Genomic DNA, 17,900 nt, shown 5'->3' with positions numbered 1-17,900 from the left:
ATATTGATTTCAGTTACAACACAGAATACAAAATGTGCAGTGCTCCCTTTCTATTTATTTTTATTATAAATATTTGCACTGTAAAAATAAAAGAAATAGCATTTTTCAATTTACTTAATATAAGTACTGTAGTGCAATCTCTTTATCATGAAAGTTGCACTTACAAATGTAGAATTATGAACAAAAAATTACCTTCACAAATAAAACTTTAGAGCCTACAAGTCCACTCAGCCCTACTTCTTGTTCAGCCAATCGCTCAGACAAACAAGTTTGGTTACGTTTGCAGGAGATATAATGCTGCCTGTTTCTTGTTTACAGTGTCACCTGAAAGTGAGAACATTCGCATGGCACAGTTGTAGCTTTCTCCAATTTGTCCACATTTTTCCTGAAATGTGGTGTGCAGACTGGACACAGTACTCCAGTTGAGGCCTAATCAGAGTGGAGTAGAGCGGAAGAATTACTTCTCGGGTCTTGCTTACAACATTCCTGCTAATACATCCCAGAATCTGCTTTTTTTGCAAAAGTGTTACACTGTTAATTCATATTTAGCTTGTGATTCACTATAATCCCCAGATCCATTTCCGCAGTTCTCCTTCCTAGGCAGTCATTTCCCATTTTGCATGTGTGCAACTGATTGTTCCTTCCTAAGTGGAGTACTTGGTATTTGTCCTTATTTAATTTCATCCTATTTACTTCAGATCATTTATCCAGTTTGTCCAGATCATTTTGAACTATAATCCTATCCTCCAAAGCACTTGCAACCCCTTGCAGCTTGTTATCATCCACAAACTTTGTAAGTGTACTCTCTATGCCATTATCTAAATCACTGGTGAAGATATTGAACAGAACTGGACCCAGAACTGATCCCTGCGGGACCCCACTCATTATGCCCTTCCAGCATGACTGTGAACCACTGATAACTGCTTTCTAGGAACGGTTTTCCAACTAGTTATGCACCGACCTTATAGTAGCTCCATCTAGGTTGCATTTCCCTAGTTTGTTTGAGAGATGGTCATGCAAGATAGTATCAAAAGCTTTACTAAAGTCAAGAGATACATGTCTGCTGCTTCCCTCCTATCCACAAGGCATGTTACCCTGTCAAAGAAAGCTATCAGGTTGGTTTGACATGATTTGTTCTTGACAAATCTATGCTGTTACTTATCACCTTATTAGCTTCTAGATGTTTGCAAATTGATCACTTAATTATTTGCTCCATTATCTTCCCAGGTACAGAAGTTAAGTCAACTAGTCTGTAATTCCCCAGATTGTCCTTATTTCCCTTTTTATAGGTTTTTTTTAGTCTTTAGCCACTTGAGCCACTGAGGTCACATTTTCATCTTTCCCCCGTAGTAAGGAGAGTTTGAAATTTACTATTAAAAAAATGAAATCTGAGATTCTTACATAATCACTTGTCTCCAGGAGCTCAGGCTTTAAGAGATATACCAGTTTTCATGAGCCTTGTGATAAAATCAAGAGTCTTGGCATCGCTATAAAACTGTTTGCGAACCACTAGTATAACTCATGCCCTTTTGAAAATATTCGTGCATTCAGCATAAAATTCTATTTGAGACACAGCATGATCCAGCAAGATTACATTTTTCCCCCATTACAGCCAAAATAAGCACTTCTGTATTTCACAGCCACTATTTTACCTTAGCTGTGTAAGTAGAGTGCCAAGAGGCTAGTTGTCTAACAAAAAAAGGTACACCACAGCTGTTCTATTTCACTTAATAGTAGGCAGAGACTCCTCTAAACTGGCCTACTTCCACCTAGCTGTACCTAAGAGGGGCTCATATTGTATCAGTCATATTTAACCAGAACTCTCTATTGCAACCAGTGCAGGGATCTGCTTAATAACAGATGGCAGAATATGTCATATTAAGTCTAAGTCCTATTGACTTGCAATGAGATTTAGGTGCCTAAGTGCCCACATTACTTTTGAAAATGGGACTGAGGCACCTAAATTGCTAGTTGTTTTTGAAAATTGTATCCACTGACTTCAATGGGAGCAGCAGCAGGCTCTCACTGAATAAGGTACTGATTCAATTCCCACTGAACTAATAGAGACACCCCTCTCCCCTTCACCCTGTTAAGATTGGGGAAGAGAGGGGAAGCTCCGTACCTTCAGGTAGCCAACAGAAACTCCTGCACTGGGGGCCAGATTCACTTTAATCTGAATTTGGGATAGTTGGCAAAACTGTAGTTGCCACACACACATCAGGGGTAGGCAAGGGGAGTTTGAAAATCAACAAACACACCAAAACCACAACATCATCTTTACTAAAACCAACCACTTAATGAGTTGTAGACCAATCTCATGAGTTACTGGATTCTGACTCGATATTTGAACTTTTAAGGTTGGTAATACTGTAGAAGGAAGCTGCCTTTATACCCAACCCCCTCCTCATCCGGTCTTGCTAGTACATTGGACTCTGCTCACTGGGTCCCAGGGAGATTGGCTGGGTGGAAGCTCACAGCTCCAGTTTGACCCTCAGCACTGAGGGGGGAGAGGAGTTCCAGCCCATTCTGGCACTGGAACTCTAGTCCGAGGCCCTAAACAAAGGGAGCAGCCTGGGTTTTTGTGCCAAACTACTGCCACAGCACTACTTCCTCCAGCTCATCATCTACATCCCCTGTCCCACAGGTTTGTCTAGTTCCAGAAAAAATCTGGAACAGGATCATACTGTCTCCAAAGACTTCCCCCACCAATCTTAAATGGCTAGTATGCCCTCTTACAAAAATGAACAGGGCATGAACCCTGGGAAAGATTGCTAAAGGACATAGTGAGAGACAAAGTCCCAGATCTGTCAGGTCAAGGTTGAGTTGAGGGAGAGGATGAGAAGTTCCAACTCAATGCAGCATGCAAGAGGATGCCAATGCAGGGATTCTGAGTTGGAATGGCCTTATCTGATTGACAGGCACAGAAGAGTGGTGGTGTATTGGGCAGATAGGTGGGGGACAATGTCAGTGCTGAGAGGTTAGACATGAAAAGGCACCGTCCGAGGTGCTGTGTTAATTAATTAGCTTGAAAGAGGGATGTAGGTAGCAAAATTTGCAGATGATATAAAGTTATTTATTTTAGTCAGAACTAGAGAGGACTGGGAGGAGCTTCAGAGACACCTAAACAAGAATGAATGGATGGTAGATGGATGGGCTACATGATGGCTAATGAAGCTCGGTGTTGTTAAATACAAAGTAATGAATACGGGAGGGAAAATAATTAGTTACTCCTACACTTTACAAGGTTCTCAGTTGACTATCAACTCAGGTAAGGGACCTGGGTGTCACTATACACAGTCAATGAAAATCTCTGCTTAATGCAGAGCTGTGGTAAAAACAAAATAAACAAAAACACACTGAACAAGATGTTGAGATGCATCGGGAATTGGATGAAGAATACCAAAAATATTATAATGTCATAATCTAAATTCCCTCATCTAGAATACTGTCAATAGAACTGACCAGCCCTGGGTTTGAGAATGGGGACATTGGACTCTCTGTTTGTGTACCTGTGCAACGGCCCAGTACAATAAGGTTCCAGTTTTGTCCCATAACTAGTACTAATAAGTAGCATGCTGCATTCATAGCACATGAAACGAGATGGTGTTCTGAGCATAGGGCTGGGCATTCTGCATTCTAATCCCAGCTCTAGCACTATGTGGCTTTGAATGAGTCCCTTAACTTCTCTGCTTCATGTTCCCTATTTGGAATATGGGGATAGTAATACTTATATACATCACAGGAAGACCGTGAGGATTAACTCATGTCTGTAAAACACTTTAAAAATGAAAAACACTATATAAATGTTAAGCAAAATCAGGTATTATATACAGTGAAACCTGCCTTCAGCAGCCACTTCTTCTTCGGCATCTCCACTACTGGAGGTTTGCAACTCATTTTAGCCCATGCTGGATGATTCTCTGCTCATTTCTTTTTGGCTATAGCCAAGATACCACATTATCCATCCATGATCTTCTTTTTCTGTTTCTTTTTCTTCTGTCATTAACTTTCCCTTCCAGTGCTTGTAAATATGCATTGGCTGATGAACATCACAAAATGTGCCCTGCAAATCTTTCTTTTTCATAAAATCTCTAACTGTTTGCTGAGTTCCAGTCATTTCTAATACTTTGTTTTGATGATTACACAACCACATTAGGGATCAGCAGAAATCTGTTGCTTATAAGAGGTAATCTACTCATAACAGTTGAGCAGAATTAATAGAATCATAGGACTGGAAGGGATCTCAAGAGCTCATCTAGTCCAGTCCCCTGCACTCATTGCAGGACTAAGTATTATCTAGACCATCCCTGGCAGGTGTTTGTCCAACCTGCTCTTAAAAATCCCCAATGATGGAGATTCCACAACCTCTCATGGCAATTTATTTCAGTGCTTAACCACTCTGACAGTTAGGAAGTTTTTCCTAATGTCCAGCCTAAACCTCCCTTGCTGCAATTTAAGCCCATTGCTTCTTGTCCTATCCTCAGAGGTTAAGAAGAACAATTTTTCTCCCTCCTCCTTGTAACAACCTTTTATGTACTTGAAAACTGTTATTGTGTCCCCTCTCAGTCTTCTCTTCTCCAGACTGAACAAACCCCATTTTTTTCAGTCTTCCCTCATAGGTCATGTTTTCTAGACCTTTAATCATTTTTGTTGTTCTTCTCTGGACTTTCTCCAGTTTGTCCACATCTTTCCTGAAATGTGACGCCCAGAACTGGACACAATACTCCTGTTGAGGCCTAATCAGCGCAGAGTAGAGCGGAAAAATTGCTTCTCATGTCTTGCTTACAATACGCCTGCTAATACATCCCAGAGTGATGTTTGCTTTTTTTTTTGCAACAGTGTTACACTGTTGACTCATATGTAGCTTATGGTCCACTATGACCCCTAGATCCCTTTCTACAGTACTCCTTCCTAGGCAATCATTTCCCACGAATTGGGGTGGTCTCCTAAAACAGGAGGTTGCCTACTGCGGAGAGAATGCCTGTGCAAGTTTCACTGTAATACCACACCGTTATATGATAATATCCACCCCTAGATGGCTGTATTTGCATCAGTGATGGGATCTTAAGCAGGGGGTTATAGGGTTCCAAAGCACTCTACATCTTCAGGTGTAGAGTGGTCCAGTTAGTCAGTCTGTCCGATGAATGGTGCTTTATTTGTTTTTGATTAAGGGTCTTTTTTCCTCCCCAGCAGTAACCTTACTGAACTTAAAACAGTAAGAAAAACTTCTCAAAAGAATCAAAAGAGAAAGGGTGAAATCCCACCCCCATGGACGTTAATGGGAGTTTTGCCATTGACTTCCATGGGGCCAGGATTTCACCCCAAGTTCCCATAGTATTGAAGAGTCATTTTTACATACCAAGAGCTTGATTTTCAGTTACTTTAAGGCCCCTATACAGCACTCTGACAGTGTAGAGGTGGATTAAAGGAGGTGTAAATTACATTCACAACCACTTTAAAGCATCGTTTACATTGAGCCTGAGTGTGACTGTGACCTGAAACTGTAATTGTTCAATTTAGAAAGAGAAGAGGCATAAATAGTGTGTGTGTGTATATATAGATAGATAGGAGAGAAAGAGAGAGAGAGAGAAAGAGAGAGATGCTTTTAAGAGTCATAAAGAGGAAGTGGCAAGAACTCTACATTTCAATGTGACCTGCTCTGTGTGAGTAATCAGGTGATGGGGGAGGGTTGCCCAAAGTAAGTAATATTTCCTTATAAAGACAAAATCTATCTCACTGTCACATGACATTTGATCACTCTAGTCATTTCCTTCATTGGGGTCACATACTGAAGGTTGACAAGTTGCACTTCGGATCAGAAAGGAGGGTTTTCCTAGGCACACTCCAACCTGCTTCTGCTTATTTTTTTACAGCTTTCAAACAAGGTAATTTTACAAAAAATCTTTTCTTTCAGTTTGAGTTGGATCTCACACTGCCTGGTAGTTCGGACCACAGCATTAGATTTCTGGTATGCTTACAGCACCTGTTATTTTTCTGTGCACCCATCCTCAATGTGCACTCTAGCAGTTTAACTGCACAGGAAACCTGTGGTCACCAGGAGCAAGAGCATGGGATCAGCAACAGCATGAATCATTTTCCAGTCTAGTGCAGATTATTTCTATAAACCTTTGTGAGTATATGTAGTGTGTTATTCTGGTATATTGCCATTCGTTCGATTTGTATTGGAGTTATCGGCTGTATTTGATCCATTTGAAAATGTTGGGAGAATAAGAGTGGATTGATGTGGTGGGGTAGTTTAATTTTAGTTCCAGTGGTCTGAAAAAGGCTGACATTTTCTAGATGATTTACTTTTTCTGATACTGCTTAAAATTGTTGCTTGTTAGGAAGACATACAAGCTAACCTATTATCTATCTAATTTCACTGTGCTGTCCCTTCCCCGATAATGGGAGCCATATTGGGTTATCAATTTTAAGGCAGAACTTATCACTGATTTCAATAGGGACTACTGCTTAAAAACAGGTGGAATGGCCCCAGAATAAAACTTGGTTTTGAAAAGCCTGAGGCAATGTGCATTTAAGTCAGTCAACGTATTGCCGTTGACTTGAATGGGCTTTGATTTAGACTCTAAATTTATTGTGTGTTACAAGTCTCTGGACTCTCCAGGTGGCTTTATCTCTTCTGAGCATTCAGGGAATGTTTGCACAAACAAGGATCTTCCTGCTGATCCTTCCATTCCATAATTCCATAGACTTTCCTGCCTCCCTCAGCCAGGCAAGTGTGGATTCACCATGAAGTTAATTCAAGCTTCATTAAACATTGGCTGCATAGCATTGTGGAACATTATGTCTCTGGATGAGTTTGATTTCCAAATCATAAACAAAATGAGATGTCAGGTTCTAAATACATGACACTAAAATTTCAGGAAAGAATAACATATATATATATATATATATATATATTTGTATCTTGGTTAAAAAAAAAAAAAAAACATATATATATATATATATATATATATATATATATATTTTAACCAAGATACAAAATCTTCGTTAATGTGACACACAACTTAATGGCCAAATCCTATAGTCCTTAGTCCTCATTTGGGCAAAAGTCCACTGACATCGAGGGGAGTTCGTCTCAATGCAGGATTTGTCCACTAGCTCCTGCGAACATCAAGTGAAGATAATCTTAAAAACAAATTACAAATGAGGCTGCGTCTTTAGAATGCAGATGGATTGTTGACAAATGGAGTTTTGATCATTTTGGTGAAATCTCAGGGCCAAGTGTGTAGAGGGGACCCTCCATACACACATTTCTCCCTCCTTATGCTGAAGGGGTGGATCAGATCTCCATGGTGTCTGAAAGTAGAGAATGAGTGGAAGGGGAGGGCAGGGAAAGACCCAGGCAGTCTCCCCCTGCATCGGGTAGAAACAGAAAACCCCCTTCTTATTGGAAAATCCCATTAAGAGCTGGCACTAGCAGCATGAGCCATTTGGGAAATTCCTGATAGCACAGCTAGGTATTTCTGCATAAGAGCGTGATTTGGCTGATAGAAAGTTCTGCTGTCTCTTGATATAGTGTCAAAATGTATTTACTATAATCACAGAAGTTGAAGTAAATGATAATACATTCTTCCCCACCTCAGAAAAAATCATATAGTCAGTTTTTAATCAGAAGCCTCCATTGAAATAAAAAGAGTTCTGCCTAAACGTGGATGATGTAATATGGCTCTAGAATTTGTAAGATATTTTTCAAAAGTAACTGACCGTAAGCATATGCAGAATGGCATTCACTGAGTATAGTCTCCTCTCTTCTGCCCACAAAATTAGCATGAAACAGCTAGTATTATACCATGTCATTTATTTTTAAGCCCTGGTACTGGTATTAGAGAGATGAGCTTAAAATTCAGTGTCACAATATGGCTCCATGGAAATTATGACCTTAATACAAAGATTTTGATGGAGATCTTGCAGCATTGGTTATCACAAAGATTTTATTAAAATATGTACTTACCTTGGAAAGTGTGTGTATATAGGAAATGGGTGGCGAAACAGGGAGATAAATTAAAATTAAACGGTGACTTGCCTTCAAAAAAACAGCTGATTAATTCGTCTACTTATCTGTTTTGTACACAGCTGCAGAATCTTGTCAAATTCTGATGACGTTATGCAATATGTTTAGCAAATCAAACCACATTAAGCATACTAAATCCTATCTTATAATACAGTGGGAGGCGCATCGTTGGTCATTCTGTACTAAACCAGGCCCTTTACGATTAACAAAAAGGAAAATGGGTGCTGAGGATACAGAATAAATTGATGCTGCAGGAAAGAGAAGGGTTTTGATGATGATTTTCATCAGTTAAATTATTGTTATTAATGATTCTTGTTACTAGTAATTACCCATTACTGTGATGATGACTATATTGTGGTAGCAACCTAAATATGCTAGGCATTTTCCAAACACAGGAAGACACAGCCCCTGAGGTGAAGAGTGTGCATGCAATCTTAAAGCCGAACAAAGATAATTGGTGGGAGGGGAAAAAGGATGAAACACACAAACAGAATAATCATCAGGGTGGTAATGGGCACATGACTTCTTAGACAGGTGTATGTTTGTTGTCATTTTTGTTCTCTTTTTTTCAAAGTTAGACACACTAAACTCCCCTTATCCCACCTTCCCTCCACAATTTAACCTTCCCATCTTTCTCTCATGCTGAATCCCAGATTCAGTTCCAGTGTTCTTAGGCCTCTCCCAGCATTTCACCTCCCTCCCACCATGCAGAGGAGCAGTTCATTTATGAATCAAAGAAACAGGAAAGTGGATGATTTAGTCAGATACTTTTGTGATTCCTTCAAGAAACTAAGTTTTCTTGAGGGAAGGTGCAGAGGCAGTTGTGGGAGAAGCAGACAAACAGGGCACTGGCAGAGTAGAGAGGATGGGTGAGTTGATAAGATACAAAGGGAGGTAGATAAGGAGAGACAGAATTATGTAGGGTCTGAACAGGTTTAGACCAGCAGGCATAAGGAAACGTTAGTTTACTTAGAAAATAATAACTAATTGGAAGGACCTCCTAAGCAAGGTTGTGGAAGCAAAGACACAGGGACAATTAAATATAAGTCATTCAAGAGCATATAAGAAAGCAGTACACCACAGTCAAACAACAGTAGGATACACAGAGTTTTCTTCCATTTCTAGTATTCTTGGGATAGCTGAATGAGTTTGGGCTATATCATGACCTCAAATTTAAAGCAGAATTCCCCACTGAAAGCAATAAGGAGTTCTGCATAACTGATAGCACAATATGGCCCTTAGCATGTCCCAGGAAGAAATCTACCAGCAGATTTTCATACTGGGGCAAAAAGAAAAAAGGACTGGAGAATATGAGAAAAAATCCTTCATAAATCCAGTTGGAACACCAAACTCAAATAAATATTAATAGTTTATACATAAAAATATTTTGGCAGCTCTTTGTTTTACCTTCTGAATATATTTTGAAAGTTTAGCTGGTTATGATTATTTTACATGCACCATGTTATTGGTTACATACTAATACGCTTGAAATATATACAGTAATTTTCTTCTATGAATTTATATCAAATAGATTTATTATACTGTACATATTCAGCATACTTTAATTGAGTAACCACTTGGAGGTACATCTAACAACCCACCACCATGCGTAGTGCCACCACATTTTGCAGAACCCCCGGGACTCTACTGCGTAGGGATGGGGGATTGATTGGAGAGAGGCTGTCCCCTGTTTACCTAAGATTTCTTTATCTCTGCACTCAGTAGGTGCTGAACATGTAGATGAAGTCTGCTTGCTAATATCCGAAGTGAACTTTGCTGGGAATTCTGCTCATTGCCCTTCTCGGGTTCCAAGAAGTGTTGTGTTGGCTTTTCTACAGCAGGAAAAATTTGATGGATTTATTGCACAGAAGGGCAGGGCTAGTGGTTCCACAACCCTGCATAACCACTAGCCAAAAATCCCTGCAGGATTAGTAGCCGCTACAACAGCCCAGTATTGGCTGGGCTGGGGTGTTGGAAGGAGGACTCCATTCCCCTACAACCTCTCTGGAACTCGCTTGCACAAACTCTGTTTACTTAAGCTAGGTCTAGGATGCAAGATTTGGCCTTAAGCACTAATAAGTTATATTGAGAAACAATGTCCTTTCTTGAAAGCTTATGAAATTAAGACTTGTGTAGCACCACTGTCTTTCAAGCAGAGATAAATATGTCATTTTACTACAGTCTCTTCAAATTCTCAGATGCAGCATCTTTATCATTCAGCAGCTGTATTGTAGAGGGTTATAGCCTTTTTGGGGATGGTATTATCATTTACTGTGAATTGTGAACCCCTTATTCACACTGGGGAGCAGTTACTCACAGAAGTAATCCCATTGACTTCATGAGGGTTGCACAATCTTGCCCTGTAGTTCTATACAATGCCTTGCCCGGGGGGTCCCAACCTGGTTGAAACCTCTAGGTCAGGGGTAGGCAACCTATGGCACATGTGCTGAAGATGGTGCGCAAGCTGATTTTCAGTGGCACTCACACTGCCCAGGTCCTGGCCACTGGGCCAGAGGGCTCTGCATTTTAATTTAATTTTAAATGAAGCTTCTTAAACATTTTAAAAACCTTATTTACTTTACATACAACAAGCGTTTAGTTATATATTATAAACTTATAGAAAGAGACCTTCTAAAAATGTTAAAATGTATTATTGGCACACGAAACCTTAAATCAGAGTGAATAAATGAAGACTCGGCACACCACTTCTGAAAGGTTGCCAACCTCTGCTCTAGGTATGTTACGTAATAGGGATGTTACGTATTGTTAATGGAGTTGGGCACATTTTGGGCTGTTTGGGATTCAGAATTTAATTCAACATATATGAGAAAATTAGAGTGAAACATTTAACTTTATTGTGTATTTGTAGCTATTTAAATAGGCTGATGGACACACTACAAAGAATATACACCTAGAAAAAGAACATTTTCTTAAATGCAGCATATTCAAAATATATTAGTTAGTCTATACCCTTCAGTGATCTTGGAAGTCATTTTTTTAAGAATTATGTTTTAATTTGACATTTTGTTCAGAAAATTGCTGGTGTTTCCTAATGCAGTCAACCACAGTGGCCTAAGAAGGAGTACTGCGGAAAGGGATCTCGGGGTCATAGTGGACCACAAGCTAAATATGAGCCAACAGTGTAACACTGTTGCAAGAAAAGCAAGCATCATTCTGGGATGTATTGGTAAGAGTGTTGTAAGCAAGATACGAGAAGTAATTCTTCTGCACTACTCCACTCTCATAAGGCCTTAGCTGAAGTAGTGTGTCCAGTTCTGGGTGCCACATTTCAGGAAAGATGTGGACAAATTGGAGAAAGTCCAGAGAAGAGCAACAAAATCGATTAAAGGTCTAGAAAACGTGACCTGTGAGGGAAGTTTGAAAAAACAGGGTTTGTTCAGTCTGGAAGAGAAGACAGAGAGGGGACATGATAACAGTTTTCAAGTACATGAAAGGTTGTTACAAGGAGGAGGGAGAAAATTTGTTCTTCTTAACCTCTGAGAATAGGACAAGAAGCAAAGGGCTTAAATTGCGGCAAGGGAGGTTTAGGTTGGACATTAGGAAATACTTTCTAACTGTCAGGGTGGTTAAGCACTGGTACAAATTACCCAGGGAATTTGTGGAATCTCCATCACTGGAGGTTTTCAAGACCAGGTTAGACAAACACATCAGGTGTTTATTATTTAGTCCTGCCTTGAATGCAGGGGACTGGACTAGATGATCTATTGAGGTCCCTTCCTGTCCTACATTTTTATGATTCTGTGATGATAAATAACCAGTGAAGGACAAGGTGTTTCAGTGGGTCCTTTCATCTTGGGAGATGTGGGTTCAAATTTTGCCTTAGACTGCTAGTGAAAAATCATTAAACCACTTAACTAAACTGCCCCACATATAGGAAGGCTCGCCAGTCTGGTCAAGAACCTCCAGACTGAAAAAAGAATGTTGTAGATTAGCACTGGAGCATTGATGGATCTATCCAGCTGTCTAAGGCATTGCTGTCTGCTAGATTCCTGTAGACCCCCCACCTATACAATAATCCTGTACCACTCTGGCAGAAACTCTGAGGGAAGGTTGACATGCCAACACTGCCTGTCCTCCCGGACTGTGAATCTATCCTGGGTTTCCTTCTTGGCAAAGGGAGGTGCAATTTACCTCAGACAACACTAGATAATCTAGGGTTTTATGTACATTACAGCTTAAAATAACAAAAATATAATATAAAATGTGTCCTGAGAAGTGAGAGAGAGGAAATTTTAGACTATGCTGTAACTGCATTAAATATGTTTTGCTGAGCATCAGCAACACTATTTTGCTCTCTCCATTTAGTGCCTTCATAGATGTTTATTTTAAAGAAGTTAGAGCTTTTTTTCCTTCTTTTTTTTTGCCAGTGAACGGAAGACTAAAGTTGAGCAACTTTTAAGCCACAATGTTGTGGTTTATAGCATTGATTCTTCTTTTCACATGAGATCAACTGAATAATTTCTCTTTTTCTCTCTCCTTGTGTGAGAGCAAAAACAGAAGAAAATATTATGTGCCCTCCCTGCAAGACTATCTGCAGTTGTCAAACATTTCTAAGGCCCAAAAACATAAATGCCACCTTCCCACCCATACAAAATATACTATTTGGACACATAGTCTGACCAGGACACCTTTGCATGGGGAGTGTAGCTGGGTGAGAGGACATATGGGCAAAACCATGGAGAGTATGCATGCTAGTCCCCATTGAGAGAGAGAGAAATATTCCAGGAGAAGAATGTCCTAGAAGAGACATTCTGATAACCATCAGTTGCATGCACATGCATGAGGAGGGGGATTTAAGAAACATTGATTGGAGGAAGAATTTAGTGAGGAAAATCCCCCAAAGATACCACCTACTCCCATAGGTGCTGGAAATAGGGTAGGTGGGGGTGCTGCCACACCCCCTGGCTTGAAGTGGTTTCCATCATATACAGGGTTTACAGTTTGGCTCAATGGCTCTCAGCACCCCCACTATACAAATTGTTTCAGCACCCGTGTCAACTCCCATATATCTTTGTGATATTCAAACACACATGGGGTACATCAGGAGATGCAGAACTCCTTTTCACTTCCCGGAGGCTCATTCTCAGTCACTGTTGCTTATCTCATGTGCTGTGGGTAAGGAGAATTTTCCTGATGCATTTTGGGTCAAAAACTCTCCTTGAAATTGATCAGAAAGAAATGCTAATTCAGAAAAGTGGAAAACTATTCTATAATCCTGATGAAAAATCCTGCACAAAGAAATCAGGTCTCAGATAACTGACAGCTTGGATAGGGCAAGGAAGAGTAAAAAAAAACCAGGAGTTAAAGGGGATCCAGCTCGGCCAGAGAAAACGGTACTGTGTTGTCAGGGAGAGCTGTGTCTTGTATTTTTCCTCCGTTGCTCTAAATGCTCTATTTCACAGGGATGACATGCTTCTTGTTCCAGCAGCCTAAGTGAGAATAAACGATTTAGAAGAGGTTGGCGGGGGAGTTGAAAATTTATGAGACAAGGGACACACCCAATTCTCCCCTCCCTGTTCCCCACAATACTCTAGAAAAATACATACTATTAACAAAGTAATGCCCCAGTGGGTAAAGAGTGTGTGGAAAATCTTTATTTCTTCGGCTATTCCAGCACTTTAAGTCATTGCTGAGTTGATAATGACTATTCAAATATGTGTTTATGAAATGTAATGTTGCCACATAAAATTTCTCATTTTACTCCGGGGCAAAAGTGCAACTTTACTTAAGTGCATTGATATATCTTCACGGTTTTCATTCTAGTGCCTGTGAGAAGCCACAAAATGGAAGAGTTTATGAAACAAGAGCTTCTAGTAACTACTTTAGTACAAATTGTGAAAGCATTCAGTATTTAATGACTTTACTATTTATTATTTATATTGCATCGTGAGTGCACACTTACTTTGCCAAGTAATATGTAATAATTCATGAGATTACAGTACTTTTCAGATTTTTTAACTATGGCCTAATAATCAGAAGAAATGAAAGAACGTTAACGCTGAAGTGCATCAGTTTAGTGGTGACATTTCATTCCTCAGGTTTGAGACTGTTGTTCTTGTTCTTCCATTATGTCCTAGGCTGAAAATAGTTTGTCATTAGATCTCTTAAAACATCCATGATGTAGTTGTTCCTTTTAAAGATGAGGTCAACTGAAAACCAGACAAATTACACTGTTGTATTATTTTAAATATACGACAATAAGGGTAATGGCTTTACAGAAGCTATTTCAGTGTAAATTTGTCAGCATTCTCAGCACACAGGATGAGAATATATTTTTAAATAAAGGAACACACAAAACAACATTCAGATACGGTTATGAAGATGGAGCAAGAATGCATTTGCACAGTTCGCGCCTATGTTGCAACATTGGTGTGAGCAGTGCTTTGCAGGTAAATAAAAAGACAAGGCACCAGACCTAAGTAACACACAGTCTGGATGTCCCACTACTATCTTAAATTCAATCTATCCAAAACACAGCTCTGTACCTCTCCTTTTAATCTGTTTCCATTTATTTCGGCCTCTTTCTTGCTGTTGACAACTCCACTTCTTCACACAGCGCACAGTCAACTGGTGGAACTCCTTGCCTGAGGAGGTTGTGAAGGCTAGGACTATAATAGGGTTTAAAAGAGAACTAGATACATACAGGGAGGTTAAGTCCATTAATGGCTATTAGCCAGGATGAGTAAGGAATGGTATCCCTAGCCTCTGTTCGTCAGAGGATGGAGATGGATGGCAGGAAAGAGATCACTTGATCATTGCCTGTTAGGTTCACTCCTTCTGGGGCACCTGGCATTGGCCACTGTCGGTAGACAGGATACTGGGCTGGCTGGACCTTTGGTCTGACCCAGTATGGCCATTCTTATGTTCACTATTTTCCCCATCTCTCTGGCATATTGATCGTCGTCAGCTCCTTCCTTTGCATTCAAGTTCTTGCTAAGTCCAATCTTTTCATTCTCTGTAATGGTCCCCAGCTCTGCCATTTATTCTGCTATAACCCTTGACCATACTTTGCTCATTCTTCACTTTGATTAACTTTGCCCTTCCTGGCACCCCTGCCTTTCCCCTCTCCCCTCTATTCAAAACAACTGCTGCTAATGCTATTTTCTTTCCCACTGCTCCAATCACTACAACCCCTCCTTAACTCTCCAAAAAAACAAAGAGGAGTCCGGTGGCACCTTAAAGACTAACAAATGTATTTGGCATAAGCTTTCATGGGTAAAAAAACCTCACTTGTTCAGTTGCATGATGCATCTGAAGAAGTGTTTTTTTTACCCACGAAAACTTATGCCCAAGTAAATCTGTTAGTCTTTAAGGTGCCTCCGGACTCCTCGTTGTCTTTCCATCTTGTTCACCTCACTGGTAATCTCCTCACATCCTCCTTTGCCTGAACTACTGTCCTGCCTTTGTTTGTTCTATCTTGTCTTGTCTGCCATACACAGCAAACTCTTTGGAGCAGGGAATGTGTCTTACAGTAAGTTTTATAAAGTGTAGCATACGTTTTTTTACAGTGTATTGTGAATGAGGAGTTACAAGGTTGTTCAGATTCAGATGGACTTGGTGGACTTCCAATAATCCCAATATCTGGGAAATAAATGCAGGCTTCTTTGCTAGAGTCCAAGCCAGTGTCACTCAGTGAAGGTCTGGAAGAGCTTGGGCAGAATTGGGATACAGTACATTGCCTTTTTAAGTAGATCAGCAAGTTGAGACACCAGCTGCTGCCAGCAAGCTCCCTCCGTCCTGAGCCCTGTCGTGTGTCCCCCTGCTCTGTAAACATGGGGTACAGGAGCAGGGGGGCAGGAACAGGGAGAGGTAGACACCCTGACATCAGCACCCCTCTTCTGCCCCCACCCTTCACCCCCACACAGCAAGCAGGAGGCTCCCAGGAGCAGCTCCAAGGCAGAGGGCAAGAGCAGCACATGGCAGTAGGGGGAGGGACAGTTGAACCTCACGGCAATTAATAGCCTGCTGGGCGGCTGCCGCACAGGGAACTTAGGGGAGTTGTTAGGGGAGCTGCCAGCCCACCCTGGTTCCAAGCCCCCACCAGCTAGCTCCAACAGGCTGCTCCTCCTGCAAGCAGTGGACAAAGCAGGAGGCTGCCAAACAATGTTATAAGGGAGTATTGCGCAACTTTAAACAAGCATGTTCTCTAATAGATCAGCGATGTAACAACAAAACAATGTTAACCAGGATGATGTTAAGTGAGGAGTTACCGTGTGTGTGTGTATATATATATATATATGTTTAGGTTCCAGGGAAATGTTTTTCTCCAGACAAAAGACATTATATATAAACCTAACCCCCCTATTTACATTAATTCTTATGGGGAAATTGGATTGGCTTAACATCGTTTTGCTTAAAGTAGCGTTTTTCAGGAACATAAGTACAAGATTAAGCAAGGAGTTACTGTATTGGATGATCTTATTTTTCAACAATATCTAAGTATTCAATTAGCTAAACAACACATGCAATTACTGTACAAGATGGTCATTAGCAAGTTTCTTTATTCTCTTAAACAAGGTGGGAGGGATAGCTCAGTGGTTTGAGCATTGGCCTGCTAAACACAGGGTGTGAGTTTAATCCTTGAGGGGGCCATTTAGGGATCTGGGGCAAAATCAGTATTTGGTCCTGCTAGTGAACACAGGGGACTGGACTCAATGACCTTTCAAGGTCCCTTCCAGTTTTATGAGATAGGTATATCTCCATATATTTACATTTTATATTTAAGTAGAAAACATTTATCCTTATTGGTAGGGTTCCCAACTTTGTAATTGCAGAAAACCCTTGCTCTGCCCCTTCCCCACCCCTTCCCTGAGGTCCTGCCCCTTCTCTGATGCCTCATCCACTGCTCAATCTATCCCCCCTCCCTCCATCACTCACTCACTCTCCCCACTCTTGCTCACTCACTCATTTTCACTGGGCTGGGGCAGAAGGTTGAGGTGTGAGAGGGGGTGAGAGCTCTGGCTGGGGGTGCGGGCTATGGGGTGAGGCCAGGGATGAGGGGTTTGGGATACAGGAGGAGGCTCTGGGCTGGGACTGAGGGGTTCAGAGTGTGGGGGGCAAGGTGTTGGGGTGAGGGAAGGGGTGCGGGCTCTGAGAAGGAGTTTGGTGTGGGAGGGGGCTCAGGTTTGGGGTGCAAGGGGGACTCTGGGTTGTGGGGTGGGCCAAGGGGTTTGGAGTGTGAGAGGAGGCTCAGGGCTGGGGCAGGGTTTGGGGTGTGGGAGGCAGTAAGGGCTCCAGCTGGGGGTGAAGGCTCTGTGGTGGGGTCAGGGATGAGGGGTTTGGAGTTCAGGAGGGGGCTCTGGACTGGGGGGTGGGGCCAATGGGGTTTGGTGTGTGGGAGGGGTGTCCAGGCTGGGCCAGAGGGTTGGGGTGTGGGAGGGAGTGTGGGGTGTTGGCTCCGGGAGGGGGGTCCAAGCTGGGGCAAGGGGGTGGGGTGTGGGAGTGCGTTCGGGCTGTGGGCTCTGGGCAGCAATTACCTCAGGCAGCTCCCAGAAGTGGCGACATTTCCCTCAGCTCCTAGGCAGAGGTGCGGACAGATGGCCCCGTATGCTGCCCTTGCCCACAGGTGCAGCCCCGCAGTTCCCATTGGCCGCAGTTCCTGGCCAATGGGAGCCGCAGAGCTGGTGCTCAGGGTGGGGGCAGTGCGCAGAGCCACTGTGACCAGCCTTGGGCCTAGTAGCTGAGGGACATGTCACCACTTCCAGGAGCCGCGTGGAGCCGAGTAGGGAGACTGCCAACCCCGATGTACCGCCAACCAGACTTTTACCGGCCTGGTCAGTGGTGCTGAACAGAGCCGCCAGGGTCCCTTTTTGACCAGGTGTTCTGGTCGAAAATTGGACACCGT

The 17,900-nt window shown here is 41.8% G+C and overlaps 1 protein-coding gene across 3 annotated transcripts in view; it reads left to right on the top strand.

The window, feature by feature from the left end:
• The window catches only part of LCP1 (lymphocyte cytosolic protein 1), a 60,695-nt gene that overhangs the window by 16,621 nt on the left and 26,174 nt on the right, over positions 1-17,900 (top strand). Inside the window, exon 1 of one of the 3 annotated variants that reach the window (XM_045013454.1) lies at positions 5,769-5,885. The exons of 1 other annotated variant lie outside the window; for it this stretch is intronic. The gene's annotated coding sequence lies outside the window, so the exon portion shown is untranslated. Of the gene's footprint in view, positions 1-5,768; positions 5,886-6,111; positions 6,131-17,900 lie in introns of those variants that run through there. One more of the 3 variants, XM_045013473.1, reaches the window with a different exon arrangement.

The sequence above is a fragment of the Mauremys mutica genome, chromosome 1, assembly GCF_020497125.1.
Source record: "Mauremys mutica isolate MM-2020 ecotype Southern chromosome 1, ASM2049712v1, whole genome shotgun sequence".
NCBI lineage: Eukaryota > Metazoa > Chordata > Testudines > Geoemydidae > Mauremys > Mauremys mutica.
This window is presented reverse-complemented; position numbering and strand designations above follow the sequence as displayed.